This window comes from Ornithodoros turicata, chromosome 1 (assembly GCF_037126465.1).
Source record: "Ornithodoros turicata isolate Travis chromosome 1, ASM3712646v1, whole genome shotgun sequence".
NCBI lineage: Eukaryota > Metazoa > Arthropoda > Arachnida > Ixodida > Argasidae > Ornithodoros > Ornithodoros turicata.
In genome coordinates this window covers 223,644,068-223,653,907 of record NC_088201.1, presented here as the reverse complement: position 1 = coordinate 223,653,907, position 9,840 = coordinate 223,644,068, and positions in this window count along the sequence as shown.

Below are 9,840 nucleotides of genomic sequence, written 5' to 3'. Positions count from 1 at the left end.
AACGTACGCCCCCCCCCCCCACACACACACAAAGAAAAAAAAAAGAAAGAAAAAGATAAGGAAAGGTCATAAGGGTGGTTTGAGTGGGAGAGGATCATTTCCAAGGGAGGTTCTTCTCCCGTTCTAATTGCACTACCAATGGTGCGGGTTCATAGTGGTGAACTCTACCTCGCTATGCCACCGGTATATGCGATGAGCGTTTTACGGCAGTGAATAGTGTACGAAGGCAGTAGACACAAAAACATGGCCTGTCCAACGCCTAAGGCAATGGGGCCAATGAACCGCAGGAATTGGAAGTTCCCAGAGGAGGGGATCGTACCTGAACCATCCCATTTCTGTACTCTAAAAACTGAACTTCAGGGCATAGCAGGCTATGCTCCAACCATGGCCACGAGCGATAGGGTCATCGCTTCTGATTCGAAGAGAGAGGAGGGCAAAGGGTTTTCTGTGTCACTTATCATATATCCCAATTGACACAAGGGAGGGGGGGTTATGGCAGGATCGGCTCGCCGTTGTTTTCCACACAGAAGTGGCCGTCGTCACGAGCTTAGCAAAAAGAAGAAAAGAAGCAAGCCGGATGGTGGATAGAGGTGCGTAGAGGGTGCATGAGTTCGTCGGGGGGAGCAAATAGTTAGATGGGTCTTAGAGCAAGACCTGCCTTCTGCAGAAAGAGGACAAGGTTTCTTCCTTTAGCAGAACGTGTGGCAGAATTACCACACACACACTATTGAGACAAAAAGGTGTACGCTCCACTGTGTCTTCCAATGAGAAGTGAGCCTTTGCGGCAATGGTTGGCGCAGAGTGTGCTATGCGATGAAGCTGTTTTTACTGTGTTCTAAAGTTCATCTCTATTACAGCCTCCTTCCTACGTATCTGAACGTAATGATCACGAAAATAAGGTTTGCTTACGTAAGTATAATAGCCTTCACTGATTCCGGTTGTTTATTCCCCGATTGTCAAGACTCTGCAGTGACCTTCCCCGCCACGTAGCACTTTTCACTAATCATACCCAGTTTCAGGCGGCCATCACTAATTTGTTATCTCTCCCCTGACTCTTTTTTACGTTTTCCTTTCTTTCTTTTTTTTTTCTCCTACTGTTGTTCACGGGATCTATATGTGTACATCCTTGCTGGTTTTTGCATTATGTCTTGATGACTTTAGTGTTGTATTTCATTTTTTTAAGTATATTTAACGTTTCTTTTGTTGTTTGCCGATCCATGTTAATTACTTTTCCGTTCTCAGTGTTATTGTTACTGTCGCCCAACTTCTACGTTATGTTGTAGCCGTTTGAGTCTTTAACGTATTCTAAATAAATAAATAAATAAAGGTGCGACCTTTACGCCACAGCCATCTCTGCTTTACAGCACACTCATCACTATCATACTGCTGCGGCGTTACGGTAGAAAACGAAGACACACAGCCTTCATAGCACTCTCTCCTCCACTCTTTCCCGCTCAGTCTTATTTACGAAAGCTTTATGCATTTAGAGGCATGTTTAAGCTCACATAATTCGAAGGAACCTGTTGCAGATGGGTTACGAAAAAAACGATCACTGGCAGGTATAATGTCCCGCATATTCATCTCTATACTCTCCTTATGCGCTTTGCTATGCGGAGCGTAATGTATTCAAAAGCGGCCGCATCCATTCTCAAAACCTTGCGGTAGGCACATGGGTCCTCGTGTCGTAGCTCCCGTAGAAAGCTATTTTGCAGACCCTGCTCTTCCCTCAACACCCATTCTTTCGTCCATATCTTCCATAACCACTTATTTTCATGGCAGCATTCGCTATCGTCAATGAGAACAGCAAAAGCCACCAATTTTCGCTTTCTTTCGTACCAAGCGCCGTGCACATAAAATTAATGCTGCAACCTTCAACCGCAGCGCGAACGTTATCCCCGGCATCTGAGCTGACAGCACATTGGAACACTATCTGTGTAGGCATTCCAGAGGGGCGTAGCCTCAACGCCTTATCGTTGACCCTCTCGCTCCTTCTGTCGCTGCGCCGTCAGAAAACACGCTCGTGTGAATACACGGTTACAAACATATGCTCAAGTATATGTCCTCTGCTTGGAGTGCACTACCAAATTACAAACATATGCTCAACGTGCAGCTACGGACCTTCATCTATTTTTAATTCGTATATGTACTTGCTGGCTTGTACTGCGGCCTCCACAGGTGGCGCCGTCACCGTGGAACACTCGTGCCTCGCCGAGGCACACTATTAGTCGACCAAAGATCTTGTCACTTCCCTGTGTCGGGCACAAGAGCTCGAACTACAGCGAAACAACTGTCCTCTGCTTGGAGTGCACTACCAAATTACAAAATTATGCTCAACGTGCAGCTACGGACCTTCATCTATTTTTAATTCGTATATGTACTTGCTGGCTTGTACTGCGGCCTCCACAGGTGGCGCCGTCACCGTGGAACACTCGTGCCTCGCCGAGGCACACTATTAGTCGACCAAAGATCTTGTCACTTCCCTGTGTCGGGCACAAGAGCTCGAACTACAGCGAAACAACTGTCCTCTGCTTGGAGTGCACTACCAAATTACAAACATATGCTCAACGTGCAGCTACGGACCTTCATCTATTTTTAATTCGTATATGTACTTGCTGGCTTGTACTGCGGCCTCCACAGGTGGCGCCGTCACCGTGGAACACTCGTGCCTCGCCGAGGCACACTATTAGTCGACCAAAGATCTTGTCACTTCCCTGTGTCGGGCACAAGAGCTCGAACTACAGCGAAACAACTGTCCTCTGCTTGGAGTGCACTACCAAATTACAAAATTATGCTCAACGTGCAGCTACGGACCTTCATCTATTTTTAATTCGTATATGTACTTGCTGGCTTGTACTGCGGCCTCCACAGGTGGCGCCGTCACCGTGGAACACTCGTGCCTCGCCGAGGCACACTATTAGTCGACCAAAGATCTTGTCACTTCCCTGTGTCGGGCACAAGAGCTCGAACTACAGCGAAACAACTGTCCTCTGCTTGGAGTGCACTACCAAATTACAAAATTATGCTCAACGTGCAGCTACGGACCTTCATCTATTTTTAATTCGTATATGTACTTGCTGGCTTGTACTGCGGCCTCCACAGGTGGCGCCGTCACCGTGGAACACTCGTGCCTCGCCGAGGCACACTATTAGTCGACCAAAGATCTTGTCACTTCCCTGTGTCGGGCACAAGAGCTCGAACTACAGCGAAACAACTGTCCTCTGCTTGGAGTGCACTACCAAATTACAAAATTATGCTCAACGTGCAGCTACGGACCTTCATCTATTTTTAATTCGTATATGTACTTGCTGGCTTGTACTGCGGCCTCCACAGGTGGCGCCGTCACCGTGGAACACTCGTGCCTCGCCGAGGCACACTATTAGTCGACCAAAGATCTTGTCACTTCCCTGTGTCGGGCACAAGAGCTCGAACTACAGCGAAACAACTGTCCTCTGCTTGGAGTGCACTACCAAATTACAAAATTATGCTCAACGTGCAGCTACGGACCTTCATCTATTTTTAATTCGTATATGTACTTGCTGGCTTGTACTGCGGCCTCCACAGGTGGCGCCGTCACCGTGGAACACTCGTGCCTCGCCGAGGCACACTATTAGTCGACCAAAGATCTTGTCACTTCCCTGTGTCGGGCACAAGAGCTCGAACTACAGCGAAACAACTGTCCTCTGCTTGGAGTGCACTACCAAATTACAAAATTATGCTCAACGTGCAGCTACGGACCTTCATCTATTTTTAATTCGTATATGTACTTGCTGGCTTGTACTGCGGCCTCCACAGGTGGCGCCGTCACCGTGGAACACTCGTGCCTCGCCGAGGCACACTATTAGTCGACCAAAGATCTTGTCACTTCCCTGTGTCGGGCACAAGAGCTCGAACTACAGCGAAACAACTGTCCTCTGCTTGGAGTGCACTACCAAATTACAAAATTATGCTCAACGTGCAGCTACGGACCTTCATCTATTTTTAATTCGTATATGTACTTGCTGGCTTGTACTGCGGCCTCCACAGGTGGCGCCGTCACCGTGGAACACTCGTGCCTCGCCGAGGCACACTATTAGTCGACCAAAGATCTTGTCACTTCCCTGTGTCGGGCACAAGAGCTCGAACTACAGCGAAACAACTGTCCTCTGCTTGGAGTGCACTACCAAATTACAAAATTATGCTCAACGTGCAGCTACGGACCTTCATCTATTTTTAATTCGTATATGTACTTGCTGGCTTGTACTGCGGCCTCCACAGGTGGCGCCGTCACCGTGGAACACTCGTGCCTCGCCGAGGCACACTATTAGTCGACCAAAGATCTTGTCACTTCCCTGTGTCGGGCACAAGAGCTCGAACTACAGCGAAACAACTGTCCTCTGCTTGGAGTGCACTACCAAATTACAAAATTATGCTCAACGTGCAGCTACGGACCTTCATCTATTTTTAATTCGTATATGTACTTGCTGGCTTGTACTGCGGCCTCCACAGGTGGCGCCGTCACCGTGGAACACTCGTGCCTCGCCGAGGCACACTATTAGTCGACCAAAGATCTTGTCACTTCCCTGTGTCGGGCACAAGAGCTCGAACTACAGCGAAACAACTGTCCTCTGCTTGGAGTGCACTACCAAATTACAAAATTATGCTCAACGTGCAGCTACGGACCTTCATCTATTTTTAATTCGTATATGTACTTGCTGGCTTGTACTGCGGCCTCCACAGGTGGCGCCGTCACCGTGGAACACTCGTGCCTCGCCGAGGCACACTATTAGTCGACCAAAGATCTTGTCACTTCCCTGCGTTGGGCACAAGAGCTCCAACTACAGCGAAACAACTGTCCTCTGCTTGGAGTGCACTACCAAATTACAAACATATGCTCAACGTGAAGCTACAGATCTTCGGCTATTTTTAATTGGTATATGTACTTGCTGGCTTGCACTGCGGCCTCCACAGGTGTTGCAGCCACCGTCTAACACCGGTGCCTCGCCGAGGCACACTGTTAGCGTCGACCCAAGATCGTGTCACTTCCTTGCGCCGGGCACAACAGCTCCAACTGCAGCGAAACAACTGTTCTCGGCTAGGAGTGCATTACCAAATTACAAACATATGCTCAACGTGAAGCTACAGATCTTCGGCTATTTTTAATTGGTATATGTACTTGCTGGCTTGCACTGCGGCCTCCACAGGTGTTGCAGCCACCGTCTAACACCGGTGCCTCGCCGAGGCACACTGTTAGCGTCGACCCAAGATCGTGTCACTTCCTTGCGCCGGGCACAACAGCTCCAACTGCAGCGAAACAACTGTTCTCGGCTAGGAGTGCATTACCAAATTACAAACATATGCTCAACGTGAAGCTACAGATCTTCGGCTATTTTTAATTGGTATATGTACTTGCTGGCTTGCACTGCGGCCTCCACAGGTGTTGCAGCCACCGTCTAACACCGGTGCCTCGCCGAGGCACACTGTTAGCGTCGACCCAAGATCGTGTCACTTCCTTGCGCCGGGCACAACAGCTCCAACTGCAGCGAAACAACTGTTCTCGGCTAGGAGTGCATTACCAAATTACAAACATATGCTCAACGTGAAGCTACAGATCTTCGGCTATTTTTAATTGGTATATGTACTTGCTGGCTTGCACTGCGGCCTCCACAGGTGTTGCAGCCACCGTCTAACACCGGTGCCTCGCCGAGGCACACTGTTAGCGTCGACCCAAGATCGTGTCACTTCCTTGCGCCGGGCACAACAGCTCCAACTGCAGCGAAACAACTGTTCTCGGCTAGGAGTGCATTACCAAATTACAAACATATGCTCAACGTGAAGCTACAGATCTTCGGCTATTTTTAATTGGTATATGTACTTGCTGGCTTGCACTGCGGCCTCCACAGGTGTTGCAGCCACCGTCTAACACCGGTGCCTCGCCGAGGCACACTGTTAGCGTCGACCCAAGATCGTGTCACTTCCTTGCGCCGGGCACAACAGCTCCAACTGCAGCGAAACAACTGTTCTCGGCTAGGAGTGCATTACCAAATTACAAACATATGCTCAACGTGAAGCTACAGATCTTCGGCTATTTTTAATTGGTATATGTACTTGCTGGCTTGCACTGCGGCCTCCACAGGTGTTGCAGCCACCGTCTAACACCGGTGCCTCGCCGAGGCACACTGTTAGCGTCGACCCAAGATCGTGTCACTTCCTTGCGCCGGGCACAACAGCTCCAACTGCAGCGAAACAACTGTTCTCGGCTAGGAGTGCATTACCAAATTACAAACATATGCTCAACGTGAAGCTACAGATCTTCGGCTATTTTTAATTGGTATATGTACTTGCTGGCTTGCACTGCGGCCTCCACAGGTGTTGCAGCCACCGTCTAACACCGGTGCCTCGCCGAGGCACACTGTTAGCGTCGACCCAAGATCGTGTCACTTCCTTGCGCCGGGCACAACAGCTCCAACTGCAGCGAAACAACTGTTCTCGGCTAGGAGTGCATTACCAAATTACAAACATATGCTCAACGTGAAGCTACAGATCTTCGGCTATTTTTAATTGGTATATGTACTTGCTGGCTTGCACTGCGGCCTCCACAGGTGTTGCAGCCACCGTCTAACACCGGTGCCTCGCCGAGGCACACTGTTAGCGTCGACCCAAGATCGTGTCACTTCCTTGCGCCGGGCACAACAGCTCCAACTGCAGCGAAACAACTGTTCTCGGCTAGGAGTGCATTACCAAATTACAAACATATGCTCAACGTGAAGCTACAGATCTTCGGCTATTTTTAATTGGTATATGTACTTGCTGGCTTGCACTGCGGCCTCCACAGGTGTTGCAGCCACCGTCTAACACCGGTGCCTCGCCGAGGCACACTGTTAGCGTCGACCCAAGATCGTGTCACTTCCTTGCGCCGGGCACAACAGCTCCAACTGCAGCGAAACAACTGTTCTCGGCTAGGAGTGCATTACCAAATTACAAACATATGCTCAACGTGAAGCTACAGATCTTCGGCTATTTTTAATTGGTATATGTACTTGCTGGCTTGCACTGCGGCCTCCACAGGTGGTGCAGTCACCGTGTAACACTGGTGCCTCGCCGAGGCACACTGTTAGCGTCGACCCAAGCTCGTGTCACTTCCCTGCGCCAGGCAGAACAGCTCCAACTACAGCGAAACAACTGTCCTCTGCTGGGAGTGCACTACCAAATTACAAACATATGCTCAACGTGCAGCTACAGATCTTCGGCTATTTTTAATTGGTATATGTACTTGCTGGCTTGCACTGCGGCCTCCACAGGTGGTGCAGTCACCGTGTAACACTGGTGCCCCGCCGAGGCACACTGTTAGCGTCGACCCAAGATCGTGTCACTTCCCTGCGCCAGGCAGAACAGCTCCAACTACAGCGAAACAACTGTCCTCTGCTGGGAGTGCACTACCAAATTACAAACATATGCTCAACGTGCAGCTACAGATCTTCGGCTATTTTTAATTGGTATATGTACTTGCTGGCTTGCACTGCGGCCTCCACAGGTGGTGCAGTCACCGTGTAACACTGGTGCCCCGCCGAGGCACACTGTTAGCGTCGACCCAAGATCGTGTCACTTCCCTGCGCCAGGCAGAACAGCTCCAACTACAGCGAAACAACTGTCCTCTGCTGGGAGTGCACTACCAAATTACAAACATATGCTCAACGTGCAGCTACAGATCTTCGGCTATTGTTAATTGGTATATGTACTTGCTGGCTTGCACTGCGGCCTCCACAGGTGGTGCAGTCACCGTGTAACACTGGTGCCCCGCCGAGGCACACTGTTAGCGTCGACCCAAGGTCGTGTCAGTTCCTTGCGCCGGGCACAACAGCTCCAACTGCAGCGAAACAACCGTCCTCGGCTAGGAGTGCATTACCAAATTACAAAGATATGCTCAACGTGCAGCTATAGATCTTCGGCTATTGTTAATTGGTATATGTACTTGCTGGCTTGCACTGCGGCCTCCACAGGTGGTGCAGTCACCGTGTAACACTGGTGCCTCGCCGAGGCACACTGTTAGCGTCGACCCAAGATCGTGTCACTTCCTTGCGCCGGGTACAACAGCTCCAACTGCAGCGAAACAACCGTCCTCGGCTAGGAGTGCATTACCAAATTACAAACATATGCTCAACGTGCAGCTACAGATCTTCGGCTATTGTTAATTGGTATATGTACTTGCTGGCTTGCACTGCGGCCTCCACAGGTGCTGCAGTCACCGTGTAACACTGGTGCCTCGCCGAGGCACACTGTTAGCGTCGACCCAAGATCGTGTCACTTCCTTGCGCCGGGCACAACAGCTCCAACTGCAGCGAAACAACCGTCCTCGGCTAGGAGTGCATTACCAAATTACAAAGATATGCTCAACGTGAAGCTACAGATCTTCGGCTATTTTTAATTGGTATATGTACTTGCTGGCTTGCAGTGCGGCCTCCACAGGTGCTGCAGTCACCGTGTAACACTGGTGCCTCGCTGAGGCACACTGTTAGCGTCGACCCAAGATCGTGTCACTTCCTTGCGCCGGGCACAACAGCTCCAACTGCAGCGAAACAACCGTCCTCGGCTAGGAGTGCATTACCAAATTACAAAGATATGCTCAACGTGCAGCTACAGATCTTCGGCTATTGTTAATTGGTATATGTACTTGCTGGCTTGCAGTGCGGCCTCCACAGGTGCTGCTGTCACCGTGTAACACTGGTGCCTCGCTGAGGCACACTGTTAGCGTCGACCCAAGATCGTGTCACTTCCTTGCGCCGGGCACAACAGCTCCAACTGCAGCGAAACAACCGTCCTCGGCTAGGAGTGCATTACCAAATTACAAAGATATGCTCAACGTGCAGCTACAGATCTTCGGCTATTGTTAATTGGTATATGTACTTGCTGGCTTGCAGTGCGGCCTCCACAGGTGGTGCAGTCACCGTGTAACACTGGTGCCTCGCCGAGGCACACTGTTAGCGTCGACCCAAGATCGTGTCACTTCCTTGCGCCGGGTACAACAGCTCCAACTGCAGCGAAACAACCGTCCTCGGCTAGGAGTGCATTACCAAATTACAAAGATATGCTCAACGTGCAGCTACAGATCTTCGGCTATTGTTAATTGGTATATGTACTTGCTGGCTTGCACTGCGGCATCCACAGGTGCTGCAGTCACCGTGTAACACTGGTGCCTCGCTGAGGCACACTGTTAGCGTCGACCCAAGATCGTGTCACTTCCTTGCGCCGGGCACAACAGCTCCAACTGCAGCGAAACAACCGTCCTCGGCTAGGAGTGCATTACCAAATTACAAAGATATGCTCAACGTGCAGCTACAGATCTTCGGCTATTGTTAATTGGTATATGTACTTGCTGGCTTGCAGTGCGGCCTCCACAGGTGCTGCAGTCACCGTGTAACACTGGTGCCTCGCTGAGGCACACTGTTAGCGTCGACCCAAGATCGTGTCACTTCCTTGCGCCGGGCACAACAGCTCCAACTGCAGCGAAACAACCGTCCTCGGCTAGGAGTGCATTACCAAATTACAAAGATATGCTCAACGTGCAGCTACAGATCTTCGGCTATTGTTAATTGGTATATGTACTTGCTGGCTTGCACTGCGGCCTCCACAGGTGCTGCAGTCACCGTGTAACACTGGTGCCTCACTGAGGCACACTGTTAGCGTCGACCCAAGATCGTGTCACTTCCTTGCGCCGGGCACAACAGCTCCAACTGCAGCGAAACAACCGTCCTCGGCTAGGAGTGCATTACCAAATTACAAAGATATGCTCAACGTGCAGCTACAGATCTTCGGCTATTGTTAATTGGTATATGTACTTGCTGGCTTGCAGTGCGGCCTCCACAG